Genomic DNA, 17478 nt, shown 5'->3' with positions numbered 1-17478 from the left:
CCCTGTCTCTAAATAAAATACAAAAGAGGGGCTGGGGATACGTCTCAGTGGCTGAGTGCCCTGAGTTCAATCCTTGGTACAAAAAAAAAAAAAAAAGCTTTATCAACTTAACCATCTTCAAAGACCCCCAGAAAGCACTTCAACATGTTTTTTTTTCACTGAAATCTTTCATTTGGAGATAGCAAAATAGATGGACCTTCTTAAGCCCATGGATTGCTTGTATTTATATACAGCTTTGTAAATGATAAAGACTGAATAATATTGAGCAGATCTTCTGCAAACAGTCTCACATGATAGCTTCATTCTTTGAAAGTTAACCAAAATCATGAAAACCTTCCTAATGGAGTCATTTGTTCCGGGATTCTTTCCATACTTAAGAAGGGAAATGTTCATTCTTGTGCATAGTATTTTACTACAAGTACTCTTATTGACAGCATTACAGTTTTCTTCTCCAGCCATCCTTCTAGCATGAGGTGATTTATTGTACTTGAGTCGAAAGCATGAAGATGTCTACTTCCATAATCACAGCTGGCAACAGCCTTCTTGTTTCCTGCTGAATGGATAAGACCACATTCTTAACCCTATGGCTGTACATCTTATTGAACAATATTGGCCTGATTTATGACTTGTTTCTTCTGGTATTCCTCCAGCCTCATTAGGAGGCAGAAGTAGATGCAATAGAAGGCAGCCCCAAAAGGGAGACCAAACAGCCAAAAATGAGCAAGGTGCACAGGTTTTGGACATGGTACCAGATGGGGGCTGCCCTGAGCCACCCAAGCACTCTCTGAAATCTTGCTTGGGCCAGCAGGACTGTGACCCTGCTCAGAAGAGAATGCAAGCCACTTTAACCAAGAAGGATTATGGATAGACAGATTCCTCTAAGCTCTCCTATCTTACCCAGGAGTGCCAGAATTTTTGACACCTCTTTCCTTGATGACCATCACCAAAAGAGAGCAAAAAAGATAAGTGACATAGTAAATACACCAAGGGCATGAACTCCACGAAAAGTTTGGTAACAATCAAGACAAAAGCAAATTTTGAGATTTATCTTCTTTGATCACCATAGTCAAGTTTGCCAGCTGAAATGATCAAATAATTCATCTGCTTTGTATCTTTAATTGTTTAAATTATAAGGAGGTAGAAATTGTTTGCTTTTTTAAATTCAGTGCTTTTCATTAAAACTGCCTTTCTTATCAATATTGTTCACAAGTGCAGAATATAGAGGCTGTATGAGACCCTGCATTCCCGCACCACAAAAATAAGTAAGAAAGAAAAAGAAAACAACTGCAGAATACAGGATCTGAGGTGGTCATTATTAGAGAAAACAAAACTTTGCCACTTAATAAAAGATGTTAGGCTTCACACGATGACACATCATCAACAGTGGAATGAATAAATTTTTTTTAAAAAGTGTATTTCAGCTCACAGTTTCAGAAAAATTGATACATTCACACAATGGAATGTTACATATCAATGAAAAGAAAAATTACAACTATACCCAAAAGTTTGAATGAATCTCACTGTTGGACAGAAAAGGCAGATCCAAAAGAGTACATGCAACATGATTCCATTTAGGATTGGCAAAGATCACCACCTCTGTTGTCAGAATTCAGTAGAGTACTTACTCTTGGGAGGTAATGACTGAAAAGAGGAATGAGGGGTCATCTGGGATGTTGGTTTTGTTCTGTTTCTTGATGTGGGTGTTCGTTTCATATGTATATGAAACCCACGAAGCTGACTCATGATTTGTATACTTTTCTCTATGTATATCATATTTCATTGAAAACTTAGAATTTTAATAATAATGTTATGGTAATTCCTAGGCTTATGTGTGGGCTAATAATAAGGAAATATGTGGCTCTAGAACAAGAGAAAAATATAGTAACTGTTTAGGAATCAATTTTATTCCCAAATTTCGGCAGTGGCTATCAAGACAACTAAGATTGATCATTTAGAAACATACATACATGTTCATTGACCTCCACAAAACATAAGAGATGGTACACTTGACTACCCCAATTTACTAATTCCAGAGATGCTGTCATCTTTTAGAGGGAGGTTGAATAACTTATCCAGTCCATATCCAAAATTGACAAAAATAACTTTATCTTGATTATTGCCCTTGGGCCTTTGGAGGAAACTGAGACCACTGAAATGTTTAAAAATCCTATAAGGCTATTTTTTCATCCATTGGTTGTAGTTTTATGAATATGGAAACTTAAATGTGCTGTAAACTTGAAAAGGACAACTATAAAATGAAATTTACATACGGCAGTAACATACAAAGACTTAATGTCTAACATTTCATCGTCTGAGTAAAATCATCTAATTTGGTTCAAATCTTCATTCTTAGTGAAAGAAAAGTATTAAGAACAAATCAAAGAAGTATTTTAAAGTTACCTTTTTGCATGTCAGTCCTGTGTTTAAGTGGTCTCAATTTCACAGAGATGGCAGAAGATGAGCAATGATCATTAAGAGTCTAAATACTGTCACTCTCTGGCTGAATTATTCTGGGCAAGTTCTTTCCTCTGGGTCTTTTGTTTTGTCACCTATACGTTGAAAGCATTATACATATAAATTATTCTTCCCTCATGTACAAGTCTGGACATAAGTAGCCCAGGAGAGTACAGTGATTTCAGAAAAGCAAGGAAGGCCCTAGGCTCCTATCATCTTGCTATTCCCATTATTGGAATAATGTTGCCCTGACTTACAGGATCCAAAATGGTATACCTCTACCACATCTGCATCCACCCAATTGATGAAGAGATCAGAAAGGGGAGGAGTAGATTATTTCTTCTCACATTACTGATCAGAACTTAATTACCTGGCCTATATAGCTGCAGAAGATACATAGATCTATGTTTTCATATTAGTTGGCCATGTGCCCAGCTAAATATTGGGACTTCTATTAAGCAGAGATGAAATGGAAAAAATATTGAGGGACATTTAGCGATGCTTTTCACAATGAGATAACCTCTAACATCTCAGCTAGGACGGTACTTCTTAAGTACTAAATATTAATTTTGCAAGGTCTGTTCTTAAAAGACAGTTTACTAACTCATTAGTAAATGAAAATATGCTACTATCAGATGAAAAGTAAAGTCTTGAATATGAACAATTAGACTTCCCATTGGTGTAACTCAAAATGATATGTCAGACTTTTCCTTGAAAAGCAACTGACATTAAATGTTGAACCATATGAAGCTAACAATATTCAAATATTTTTGATAAAAAATGGGAATTTTATTTATTCAAACTTTGTATTTTCATATACTTCATACAGAATGAGTATACCAAATACATAATGATATTTTCTTTTTTTCTTCTTCTTCTTTTTTTTTTTTTTTTTTTTTTTTGGTAGCAGGGATTGAACCCAGGGGTGCTTTTTGTATTTTAAGGCAGGGTCTCACTAAGTTGCTTGGAACCTCACTGAGTTGCTGAGGCTAGTCTTGAACTTGCCATCCTTCTGCCTCAACCTCCCAAGTTGCTGGGATCACAGGCATGATTCCCCCATACCCCTGAGCCCTGAGCTTATTTCTTAATAGTACTTTTTTTTCCATTTTTTACAAACTCATAAATGTTAAGAATCACTATTGTATAGTCTTGTGTACTTGAGCCAGAAATATGGCTCTGAGAACCAGTTTTCCTGGGATATATGTATGATTGAAGCAGTGTTAAAAGATGCTTTCATAATATTTACAAAGGAGAAAGACAAGTTCCTATTTTCTTTTAACACAACAAACATAAAGAAACTTGAGAAAGCACTTGAGTACTTCTGTGTTTGCTGATATGTAACCCTGAAGCTTTATTTCTCCAATCAGAGGAGAAAGCATAGCTCATGACCTTTTGCTAACTGCAGTGCATTGCTCTTTAGAGCCATATCTCATGTAACTGCCAATTTACAGGAAATGGTCTCTTGGCAACAATTACTTATCTGGAGCAAGACATGCACTCCTTGTGACAGCAAAATGTTGTTTGAAAGTGACTGTTTGCCTTGCCAGTCATAAATATAGAACTTTTAAAAGCATATTTAAGTAATATTTTATCTGAAAGAGTTCTCAATGTTTAGACTTACACATTGAAATATTTATTATGAAATGAGGCAATGTCTTATAATTTCTTCAAAACAACATGTAATTAGTATACCACCATGAATAAATAAATGTTCAAAGTGGGAGATGGGAACATGGGAATCTATTTATGTTAGTCAGTTTTGCATTGCTGCGACCAAAATACCTGACAAGAACAACTTTGAGGAGGAAAAGTGTATTTCAACTCACAGTTTCATAAGTTTAGTCCACCTTGGCTGGTTCCATAGCTTTGGGCCCCCAAGGTGAGACAGAGTATCTTGGCAGAAGGACCCAGCAGAGGAAAGGCTGCTCAGCTCATGATGGGGTCAGGAAGCAGAGAGAGGAATGAGGAAGGGGCCACAGGGAAGATGCATCCTTCCAGGGCTCACCCCAGTGACACACCTCCTCCAGCCATGCCCTACATGCCTACAATTACCACCCAGTTCACTTAAACTAGGATGAACTGATTAGATTACAGCTCTCATAATCCAATCATTTCACTTATGAACATTCCTGCATTAACACAGGAGGTTCTGGGGGACACCTCATACAAATCATAACACTATTATAGTAGTTTTTTATTTTATTTTATTTTTGTTGCACACATTTGAAATGATCCATGATCAAGAGATAATTCATCCTTCAAAAGCACATTTAGGGAGAACACAACTTATTATTTTATATGAACATAGTTTTGTCATAAAGTATCACAAAAACAATAATTTTAATTATTTTAGATTTGTTGTTGGGTTTATTATATAACACTGTTTAAAGGTCAATAGGTCTTACTACATTTCCAACCAAAACAACTTGAGAATAAAATCTAATTCTCTCTCAAAGTCATAGGTCTCATAATAAATGAGTGTCTAGTATTTATACTATTTTTCAGTATATTCCAGAACTTTCCATGGTAACATTTTCCCAATATTTAAATACTAACATTGTTAGAGAACGTAACCTTAACAAAATATTTTTCCACTCCTGACGAAAATAACAACACACAAATCTTTTATTGCATTCAAAAAAGCCAACATGAAGATTTGAAAAAAATAGAATATTTAGTTTTGTTTTTTTTTCTCTCTCTCTCTTTTTTTTTTTTTTGAGAGAGAGAGAGAGAGAGAGAGAATTTTTTAAATATTTATTTTTTTTTTAAGTTATTGGCGGACACAACATCTTTGTTGGTATGTGGTGCTGAGGATCGAACCCGGGCCGCACGCATGCCAGGCGAGCGCGCTACCGCTTGAGCCACATCCCCAGCCCCTAGTTTTGGTTTTATGTATAAAAACATATGGTCACACTTTTTCTCAAAATTATTGATTGACAATATAAAAAATTATTTAAATTTAACTTCTAAAATTAACTTTATTCATAACAATTCTCTTTGGCAATTAATATTTTAAAAGCAGATGAGAGACAATAATATGATATCCCACCTACAAAATGTAACTTTGCAAGATATTTTCTCAACCAACTAATCTAATATGTAGGTCGTGGCCACTGAAACTACTTCCCAGTTCTACAAAGCAACAATTTTACACAGCTATGACTCAAAGATTTAGCACTCAATTTGGAAACAATGAAATATAATTTGAGGCTTGTTTCCTAACACCAGAGGGTCTAGAAAACATGTTTTGTTTCTAATTTGTAAACATGATTAAGGTACTCAACTGACAAAATATAGGCGGCAGCTACAAACCCTAAGCAAAGAGCTATTCTCCTTTGCAAAATTTCTCTTCTCTTACCACCATTATCTCCTCCCTCCCTTCCTCTTTCCTGGCAGACACAATCATGTGATAATTTCTAAGGCAACTTCAGGCCAAAAACCACATAAATGTGGAATTTTTCTCTTTGACAAAGTTTTATTTACCAAAGTGAACTGAACATCAAAATTGACTTTGCCAGGCACCAATTTGCAAGTATTTATAGCCATTATGTATTCATAACTGAGAATAACCAAATTCTGGCTGCTATCATTCGGTGCAAATGAACCACTTTAATCAAAGAATTAAGTATAGAATTTGTGTTCTGGGAGTTGTCTTTCATAATTTTGCTGTAATAAAACTAACATACAACACTCAAATCCCAGTTACAGGTCTCCAGAATGACTCAATTGTTATCTGCAGGGCTTGGCTATGGGTTGAGTTGGGTTGAGATGAGTTGAGATTTGCTCTACCTGCCTCCTGATTCTACAATGCTCAGTGCATGGCCAACCACAATTGTGTAAGCACATTTACCAGACTTTTTATCTTCTCACACACCACTAATGAAAGGAAAAGACATGGGACACTCAAAATTAGGGGACAAAGAAGTATTTACCACCACCAATGAAATCATGGCTAAGATAGAAAAGGAAGGATGAACTGTGAGTAAATAATACAACCTACCACAAGAGAACAGAATACAACAAAGTCCCTAAGTGGCAAGGGAATGATGAATGGAAAGTTTCTATCTTGGGTCTCTAAACAGGTGCTGGGCCCACACTGACTTATAGTTGGGTTGACTCATAGCAACATCAATAAATTACTCACCTTGAACAATTATGCAATAAATACAGACTACAATCCAGACTTTCAAAGCTAGCAATAGCTTTTGTTCATGACATAAAACTAGTTTGAATAAATCAAGTCATTTTCAAAAGATATATGTTGTTAGACTTCCATCTAGTGGCCAACAAGAGTCACTATTCAAGATCAATGACAAAAGCATCTTGAAGGGAAACAACCACCAAATTCAACCAATTTTAAGGTGTGTGTGTGTGTGTGTGTGTCCTTAAGTATATATTTTTAAGTATACTACATGTTCTTTTAGTATAATACATGCACCATGTTTATGTTTTTTTTTATATTTATTTTTTAGTTGTAGCTGGACACAATACCTTTATTTTATTTATCTTTATGTGCTGCTGAGGCTTGAACCCAGGGCCTCGCATGTGCTAGGCAAGTACTCTACTGCTGAGCCAAAACCCCAGCCCTCCTGTGTGGTATTATAGGGCAGTTAATATATATAGGTTAACATAGGTTAATATTTCTTCCCTGCATAGTGTACCTAAAAACACAGCCTCTTGTATAGGAAATTCATGAATATTTGTTGATGGATTTAATTGAAGAACATACCTTTTCCCTTAAGGAACTTAAAATTTCCTTTTGTAAATGCTTTTTTTCATCTTATTACACCTCTCTGGTAGAAAAGAAGTCATCACCGACATGCAAATTAACTTCCTTCAATATTGCCCAATGATAAAAATAATCAGTTTTCATGACCAATGAGCCATATAGTCATCACTTGGAATTTCATCTCCACTGAATATTCTGCTCTTTGGCTGACACACTGTTCTTTTTTTAAATTAAATTTATTTTTAATTTTTATTTATTTATTTTTTGTGTGGTGCTGGAGATTTAACCCAGGGCCTTGTGCATGTAAGGCAAGCACTCCATCAACTGAGCTATATTCCCAGGGCTGGATATAAAAATAAATTAAGTTTATTTTTAACTGGTATATGAAAACATAAGAATTACACCTATTAATGGGGTACCATGTGATTATATATATATATATATATATATATATATATATATATATATTTGTATAACGTTTAAATCAGGTTAAACATATCTATCTCCTCAAACATTTATCATTTATTAAGATAAAATCCACATACCACAAAAATTCTTTAGAAAATATAATTCAACATTTCATGTTTTCACTGAGTAGTGCAACCATCATCACTGTGCAATTTCAAAACATTTTCATTATGCAAAAGAAAAGCTATGTACCCATTCATACCCATTAGCAATCATTCCACATTCCCCTCTCTTAGCAACCACTTTTCTACTTTTTTTCTCCATGGATTTGTTTATTTTGGACATTTCATATAAACAGAACCATATCAGCCTTTCATAACAGGCTTCTTTCATTTTAGTTTAATGTTTTGAAGGTTCATATTTTTCGTAGCATATATTAGTATTTCATTATGATAAGGGACAGACAGGTGCAAGTTGTGGGAACATGAGATTAAGGGAGTAATTCTATAAAATGGGTGCACTGTGCTGATCCCCAGATACTTTTTTTATCTTCTTCTTCTTTTTTTTTTTTTTTTTTTTAGTACTAGGGATTGAACCCAGGGGCGCATAGTCTCTGAGCCACATTCCCAGCCCTTTTTATTTTTTTATTTTGAGACAGGGTCTTGCTAAGTTGCTCAGGACCTCACTAAACTGCTGGTTTTTATCTGGCTTTGAACTTGCAATCCTCCTGCCTCTGCCTCCAGAGCTGCTGGGATTACAGGTATGCGCCACTGCACCTGACCCAAGTTTTCCACCATTTTACAATCCTCCTAGTAAAGTATGAGAGTTTCCATTTCCTCATATCTCCAACACTTGCCATTATTTGCCTTTTTTATTTTTATCATCCTAGTGTGGGTAAAATGGTTTCTTATTGTGGTTTTGATTGAATTTTCTTGGTGGCTATTAATATTGAGTATCTTTGAATGTATTTATTGGCAATTTACACATCTTCTTTGGAAATATTCTTATGTAAACACAATGCTCATTATTTCTTCTCCTTTTCCTTCTTATGAGATGGTGTCTCTCTCTGTTATGCATCTTGGCTGGAACTTACAGGCATGTGCCACCATGCCCTGCAACTTTGTTCATCTTTCAATTGGATTATGTGATTTTGCTCATTTTGTTTTAAGAGGTCTTTATATATTCTGTATATAAGTTTCTTATTAGTTATATAATTTGCAAATATTTTCTCTCTGTACTTTCTTTTTTTGTTTTGAGTAAAAATATTTTTAACTTTTTATCAAAAGTTTTTAATTTTGATGTAGTCAAATTTTTTCTATTTTTTCCTTTTGTTGCTTGTAATTTTGGTGTCATAGCTACAAAAGTAGTACCTAGTCCAAGATTATAAGGTTTTACTTCTAAATGTTTTGCTAAAAGTTTTATGGTTTTTATCTCTTATATTTAAGTTTGTGACCCATTTGTGAGTTATTTTTAAAATTTTTTTAGATGGACTCAATGCCTTTATTTATTTATCTGTGGTGCTAAGGATTGAACCCAGTGCTTCACATATGCTAGGCAAGCGCTCTGCCACTGAGCCACAACCCCAGCCCTGTGAGTTAACATTTTATATATGGTTATCCAATTATCTCAGCATCACTTATTGAAAAGACTATTCCTTGCTTTTGTCAAAAATTAACTGACCATAAATATGTGGGTTTATCTTGGGTTCCTCAATTCTATTCCATTCATCACTTCTATCGTCATGCTAACATCAAGTAAACCTTATTAATGGAGTGCTATAGTAAGCTTTGAATTCAGTAAATTATGAGCCCTCCAACTTTGTCCTTTTTCTTTCCCATATGAATTTTAGGTAAAGCTTTTTTATTCTTCCCTCCAAAAAGCTGAAAATTTAATAGAGACTTGCCAGAGAGCTATAGAAAGTTCAACTCAATTGTCATAAAATCTGATGATTTAATCTAATAAGTCAAAATTACTTGGAGATCATTCTTATATGCCTGTCATAGCTGAGGTTATGTTAGCCTTTCTTTCCATAAGTTTTATTCTCTTTCCTTCATGCTCAGTTTCACTCTCTTTCACTAGAGGAAAGTGAGTTGAACTTTCTATAGCTCTCTGGACTTCATCAAAAGAAAACAAGGTAACTCTAACTTAGAAAAAAACAAACACACACTTTCTCTCCCTCACATGCATCAAACCACTACTACCGTCACCACACTTCTCTTTTAAGTGCATACAACTTGCAGAAACTGGCCTAAGGAGAAAATAAGTACTTTTCCTTTAGGGGGCAGTTGGACATGTCTATTCTTTTTTTCTCTTTTTTTAGCATGAATACCCTCCCTGGTGAGAGGGTAGGAGAAGGGCCTAATAAAATTATGCTGAAAGTTCTCCTCTCACTCTGAACCTTTTGACACAGATAAAATAAAACTAAAAGAAATATCAAGGGGCAACCAGGACAGTGGTGCACACCTGTAATCCCAGCTACTTGGGATTGCAAGGAGGATTGCATATCTGAGGCCAGCCTCAGTAACTTAGTGAGACCCTGTCTCAAAATAAAAAAATAAAATAAAAAGGGCTGGGGATGTAGCCTATTGGTAGCATGCCCCTGGATTCAATTCCCACAATTACAGAAATTTAAAAAAAAAACCAGCAAGGAAAAGCTACAATGGAAAATTTTTATTAGCCAAGCACAATCTTAGACTGAAAGTTGGATTTCTATATTTTCTTTGAGAGATAATAGGTTAGGAAAATAATTTACACAAAGAACATATGATTTTTAAATTGGCTTTTATTTTCCAGCCAATTGATTCTAGCCATGCAGGGACATATCATTCAAAGGATGAAGTCTTGAGTAGTAGCTTCAGTTTACTTTAAAGTAGAGTCTACGAGGAACCCTCACTCTGCCTCATGCCTTTGATCCAATGTCCTGTGAATGCAAAGGGAAGGAAGTTCTCACCTAGACCTCTATTTCAAGTAATTTGCCCAACCACAGACCTTAAAGTTAAGCCACTGGCCTCTTCCTAGGGGTCAATGTCCAATAAAAGACTTCTCATATCCCTGTCTTATTCAGGGTTCTCAATGTTTTAGCTTTGTCTCAGGTCACAAAACATTTCCTGAATTGCAACAAACTCTTCCTTCCCTCTACTAGATTTGGAATTATTTTGTTCTTGCTTCTTGTAGTTTGGAAGTTAAAAAATTGATTTGAGACCTTTTTCTATGTAATATAGCCAGCCATTTAGTGCTCCCATCTAAGTAGTTTAGATGACTCTCACAAATGTTGATATGTTGTGCTTACTATCATTCACTTCCAAATAACTTTCATACCCCTTGATCTCTTCTTTGACACATGTACTGTTTGGATGTATGTCATTATTTTCCAAATATTTGGCAGAGTTTTTTTTCAGATATCTTTCTTTTAATGATTTCTAGTTTAATGTTATTGTGGTCAGAGAACATGTCTTTGCACGAGTTAAATCCATCTAAATTTATGTTGTTGAATGGCCCAGGATTTGGTCCATCTTTGTAAATGTTTCATGAGAACTTGAAAACAAATGTGCTTCTAAAGAACATATTTTTAAAGATTCCCCTTACACCACAGTGATTTTTGCTTAATGTGAGCATTATTTCTTCCTTCTCTTCCTCTTTTCACCCCTGATTAGAAAAAGTAATATTCCACTGGTAGCCTGCAGAGAGACTTTTGCTGTTTTTGAATCATGTGGATGTATTAATTACTTAAGAAATAATTATTTGTATTTTTAAGAGTAAAAAAGGTTACTGGAGCCATAGTGGTGAGCTAGACACACAAACACTTATCTACTACACATACACATACACATACACATACAATTAGTAAAGCAGAAAAGGTGAGGAGTGCTTGGAAGATAAAACAAAGGATGCTTTCAGACTGATAAATCCAGAAAATTAAAAACACCTGCAGTAGAAAGTCAAACATACTTGGAGAAAGTTCAAGAACAGTGTCTATAAAACCAAACAACTACAGAGGGTACTGGTGCAACTATGAAATTAAAGAGTTCCTCTCTAAACAGCAGATCTGCCTGCCCCTACCTTGCTATACCCCTCTGCCATGTCTGTTAAAGTGGGTAATGAGCACCAGTAGCATTTGATCCCTTTTAGTCCTCCGAAACTACATTTCAAAGGCAATATTATCTGACCAGGAAGAAAACCCAAATAACAGTAGAGGTTGAGACAACTGAATAACTGAACAGAAGGGGCACAAAACAGCAGCACATATTGCCTAGAAGAGAGATCCACTAAAGCCTTCTAATGGATATGCCCAAATTTTGGAACTCGGATGATTCATGCCGTGTATCCCCAAAGGAGAACACTGTCTAATTGAAGCGCTATACTCTAATACTCAGAGAAGCCTGTTAGTGAAGTGGACCTTCCAAGACTTCACAACTGTGGATCAGAGTCATGCTAATTCCCTAGGGCAAATCCAAAGGGTCCTTGATTCCCACAAATGAATAAACAAAGGTTGGCCAGCTATTTCAGGGAATGAAGAGGAGACTACCAGAAACAAATAAAACTAATGCTGAAGGAAATAAACAGGTATAATAAAAGAAACAGAAGAGAACTTTGCCAAAATTAAAATTCATATTCTCAGAATTATAAGGAAGACAGGAAGTTTATAAAAAGAGAGCACATTGTTATAGAAGGAAACAACAGAAGACAAGAGAAAGTCCTTGAATGCTAGAAATGTTATTGCAAAATTAAAAATTCAATGGAGAATAGACATTGTGAAGACACCTGGGTTGCTGATGGAACTCAGTACCAAGCCTTGGCCTCTGACCACTGACACCTAACCCCTCCCTCAAAAGGGTCATTATTAGTATAAACTTTGAAATCACTAAAGAGAGATGCCATTTAAATAGAGGTTTATGATATTAACTAAGGACACCACAAAAAGTACTACAGTTTTATCAAACAATCACATTTGGACAATATTCCAATGAGTTGCTTTAAGAAAATGTTCAGGTGATTGACACAAGAAGCTTGTCCTTATATTCATAAGTACCTTTTAGAAATATTATAGGTTAGCTCACACTGGCTAGTTTGCGGATGGAACTAGGTGCTGGCGGCCCCAGCCACTGATCGCTGACCCCTGACCTTCCCTCAACGGATTTCCGCCCAGTGGTAGCCATTTCTAGGCCAACATCCGCTATTGCTCACTTCCGGCAGCCATTTTCCTCTTCCATTTCTCCTCAGGTCCACCTAACGGTGACCCTCCCGGGTCCCGAGCCTATTTTTTTGCCAGCCGCACCTTCCTCACCAATCCTGGGGGCGCCCAGAAGACCCAACCGCTGCCGCGGCCAGCGCAGCTGCCGACTTCACTGTCTGCTGTCAGTGTTACCGCGCCGTCTTCGACTTCGTGCCCGCGCCACCCGCGCCCGCACCGGCGTCCGCCATGGTCTACTCCGAGCCCTCACAGGCGCTCCTCAACTATCACCCCGACTTCGATGCCAACGTCAACAGCCAAGTCCAACTGCAGTTGTACACCTCCTACGTGTACCTATCTGTGGCCTTCTTCTGCGATCGCCACGACGTGGCCTTGCAGCACTTCGCCACTTTCTTCCTGAGCCGCTCCCGAGAGTGGAAGGTCTGCGCCAAGAAGCTGCTGGAGCTGCAGAACCAGCGCGACGGCGGTGTTCGCCTCCACGAAACCACCAAGCCCGGCCGCGACGACTGGCACAGCGGCCTCCAGGCCATGGAGTGCGCCTTCCACCTGGAGAAGAGCCTCAACCAGGGCCTCCTGGAGCTGCACCACCTGGCCGCCGAGAGGGGCGACCCCCACCTCTGCCAGTTCCTGCAGCACCACTATCTGCACCAGCAGGTCCTCACCATCCGCGAGCTGGCCGGCTACCTGACCAACCTGCGCAGGATTCAGACCCTGGAAGACCCCATGGCCGAGATCCTCTTTGACAGGCTCACCCTGGGCCGCAGCTGCAAGGACGACTGAGCAGGACTGTGCCCAGCCCATGCCACCCCCCGGGGTGGGTCCCCAGGCTGGGCCTACACGTAGCCCTTTCAGCAAGTTCCCTTCAGTTTGGGCCTTTCCGTTTGATTGTTACTTCCAATAAAGTTATTTATTTGGTTTTTAGTGAAATAAAGGTGTTCAGTTGGTGTGTGTGTGTGTGTGTGTGTGTGTGTGTGTGTGAGAGAGAGAGAGAGAGAGAGAGAGAGAGAGAGAGAAACAGAGAGAAACTCTCACTTTTGCAGAATGAGGGCAGATCCTTGTGTATCCAGGATTCTTTCTGACCACCCTTGTCCCATCCACAGGCTACTCAGAATCTCCATGGGTAAAGAGGAAAGATATACCAGGAGCCCCTGGAAAACATAAAATTAATCTTCCCTTATAAACAATGTGTGCAAGAGGAATAGGACCTTGTGGGGAGATGTCATGGGATCTCTGTGGCTATTCACTGCTGGATAAAAGTGTAAGAACTTGGTGCCTCCGTAGAAAAGTGAAGGGAATGGGATTGAGCATGTATTGAAATAAAGGAATCTTTACCTGAAAACTTTTAGTTTTTAGTCTGAAGAGGACACAAAATGTATGGTTGTACTATTCCTTGATAAAGAATTGATGACAGAAACACTACCAGTTTTAACTGATAGGTATAGAGATTTTTCAAAATAAGAGATGGCTGTTGGATTTCTTGTTTTCATTGGAAAGAGACTATTCAGGTATGAGCATATGCTATTATTCAATACCTTTACTTACTTACTTAATTAATTAATTAATTTTTTATGTAGTGCTGGAGATCCAACCCAGTGCCTCATGCCTGCTAGGCAAGTGCTCCACCACTGAGCCACAATCCCAGCCCACTTATGTTCTTCTTATCAGCATGGAGCAGACTTTTGGACCTGCATTTCTCCTCCAAGTATCTGGTTGGTTGCTGAGGAATGAGCATATTCTATTGACTTAAGCCAGGTAGTGTCAGAACAGCCTTAGGCAAATTGGCCTTCAAAAGAAAGCATGTGGGGGTCAATAGAGTAGGTCCACTCCATAGAGTTATCCACTACTGACATCTCTGTTATCTCTCAAAATCATATCTACACTCTCACACTATTTGATTTAAAAAAGAATTTGGATTATAGACTTTAAAGTTGATACTGGAATAAGTTATGATCTTTAGAGCTGTTTGGATATGTAGTGGCTAATATTATATGTCCATTTAACTAGGCTAAGAGATACCCAAATAGCTATTAAAACTGAGTAAAAAAGATCCACCATCCGCACTGTGGGCAGGCATCATCCAAACTGTTGAGGACTTGGCATGGTGACAATGACCTATAATCCCAGTTACTTGGGAGGTTGATATGAGAGGATTTTAAGTTCTAGGCCAGCCTGGGAAACATACTGATATTCCCAACTTTTTCTGCCTTTTAGCATTGGAGCTTATGGTTCTCAGGCTAGATGTTATGCCATTGGTTCCCATAGTTCCCAGGCATTCAGACTTAGACTGAATTATACCACAAACTTACAGCCAATAGTGGGACTTCCATAACTGTATAAGTCAATTCTATTCTCATGGTAAATTTCATTCATTCATTCATTCATTCATATATATATATATATATATATATATATATATATATATATATATTTGTCCTACTGGTTATGTTTCTCTGGAAAACTTTGACTGATACAGGACAGAATGTAAAGGATAGAATGCACATGTAAAGGATAGAATATTGGGAAGGCAGGGATAAAACACTGAACATTTGTGCCCTCCCCAAATTCATATTATGAAGCTCTCATGCATATTGTGATGATATTTGGAATTAGAAGCAGACATGAGGGTAGGACCCTTTCTGATGGCCTTTATAAGAAAAGACACCAGGGCTGGAGTTGTGGCCTAGTGGTAGAGCACTTGCCTGGCATGTCTGAGGCCCTGGGTTTGATTCTTAGCACCACATATAAATAAATAAAGTAAAAGATCCATTTACAACTAAAAAAAAAAATAAAAAAAAAAGAAAAGACTCTAGAGTGTGTCCTCCCCACCCCCTCTCTGCCATGTGAGCACACTGTAAGAACACAACTGTCTGCAAGTCAGGAAGAGTTAATACCCTGATCTCAGACATCTAGCTGAAAGAACTGTGAGAAATAAATTTCTGTTGTTTAAGCTACTGAGTCTTTGATATTTTGTTATGGAAGTTGTGAGAAATAGAAAGTCTCGTGGTCCATTTTCAGAATACAGTACTCAACCTTAATTGAATCCAATTGTATAAATTGTACCCAAGTCCTCCAATCAGGGCAAAGGGCAGCACTATGTTAGGTATATAAACCAGTGGACTTCCTGCCCAGGTGTGCTTGCTAGGCCCGTTCCCGTAACATGCCCTTCTGGCAGAAATAAAGATTTGTCTTGCCCACCCACTTTCAAGCACTTGTTTAATCTCTTGTGGACTCTCATTATATCTAACAATTTTCGCACCCAACATGGAGTTCCATATATTACCTAGAGGTCACAGGGATCCCCTCTTCAGAGGAGATGTTTGATATATAAGCCCACTGCCTTGTTGCAGTAGCCTTGGAGAGGGGCAGGAAACTACAATCCTTGAGCGAAACAAAGGACCCCAAATCTGAAGTGGATCAGCAACACAGGGAAAGGGCCTAAGCAGATACAGAGACAACCAAGTACTTCTTTTGAGGTTGAGCCATACCAGGATTAAATAAGTGTGACCACAAGATCACACCTAGGAAAATGGTATGGGGGTATGCAAGAAATCTCCAATAAGGGGAACTGAGCACACTGGGGTGGTGGCGGGGGGGGGGGAGGGGGGGAGTTAAATGCACAAATGGAAACTGTTACAGGAACCTACCAAAAATGGGGAATAAAAATTCTTGGGCTAGGGACAAGAAAAAGTAATGGAACTAGCCCATATATAAAAATCTTCTCCTTTAAAGAGTTTTAAGCAAGGAGAATAAAAAGTGATGATGGTGGGAGTAAATCTTCCCCATGGAGGACAAATAAACCTTTGATTTCAACATCCACAGTGGCTGGCAGATTTTATTCCTAATGTTCCCAACTGCACAGGCTGTTTTCATTTTTGGGTCATACTTTAAAAATATGTGATAGGCTCTATTTTACCTACTAAAAAGCTACAAGATCTTTGTTTCCTGTTTTATGTATGTGTGTACACCTGTGTGTTGTATTGTTGTGTCTACATATGTTTTTGTGATGGGCACCCTATCAAAATTGGCTTATAGATAAATGAGTACACATAAGTTTAATTAATGGATTCAAATGCCTTTCAGTTCAGTGATTTAAATAAAACTTTAACAAAAAGGGTCAATCTGAATTGATAAGAGTAAAGATGCCTTTGAAATTATTAACCCCATTGCTTCTAGGCCTTTTGGCTAAGATCAAGTGTGAAATTACTAACCCAAATATTTTTTCTAGGTGACCAACCAATCAGAGTGCTGATGGATGAGAATAGTCAATGGTCAACAATCAGAAATGATGGGCCCCAAATGAGACCTTGTTCAAAGGCAAAGGACACACCAAGATGCTAAAGCGGGATGGGTGGGAAAGACGGTGGAATGAGACTGACAACATTACCCTAGTTCATGTATGAAAACACGAGTGGTGTGACTCTGTGTACAACCAGACATGAAAAATTGTGCTCTATATGTGTACTATGAATTGAAATGCATTCTGCTGTCCTATATAACAAGTTAGAATAAATAAATTTAAAAGAAAAAAGATGCTAACTAGTAGAAATATTAATGGGCAGCTTCAAGGCCTATTTCAAATGTAAATGGCCATGAGTCTCACCTGTGGGAATATTTCAGCTACCTCCTTTGTCCCAGAGGCTTGGAAAAACTGAAGGTGGGAGTGACCAGATAAGAGTTAAAAAGAAGGATTAAAATT

General features: G+C 37.7%; 2 pseudogenes; one reads left to right on the top strand and one right to left on the bottom strand.

Moving 5' to 3' along the window:
- Nucleotides 1-522: 522 nt before the first annotated feature.
- On the bottom strand, nucleotides 523-13012 carry LOC144250707 (small integral membrane protein 20 pseudogene; annotated as a pseudogene).
- Nucleotides 13011-13562, top strand: LOC144250706 (ferritin heavy chain pseudogene; annotated as a pseudogene).
- The last annotated feature ends 3916 nt before the right edge of the window (nucleotides 13563-17478 follow it).

The sequence above is a fragment of the Urocitellus parryii genome, chromosome X (assembly GCF_045843805.1).
Source record: "Urocitellus parryii isolate mUroPar1 chromosome X, mUroPar1.hap1, whole genome shotgun sequence".
NCBI lineage: Eukaryota > Metazoa > Chordata > Mammalia > Rodentia > Sciuridae > Urocitellus > Urocitellus parryii.
The sequence above is the reverse complement of the archived record's forward strand: the minus strand, read 5'-3'. Positions and strand labels throughout refer to the sequence as shown.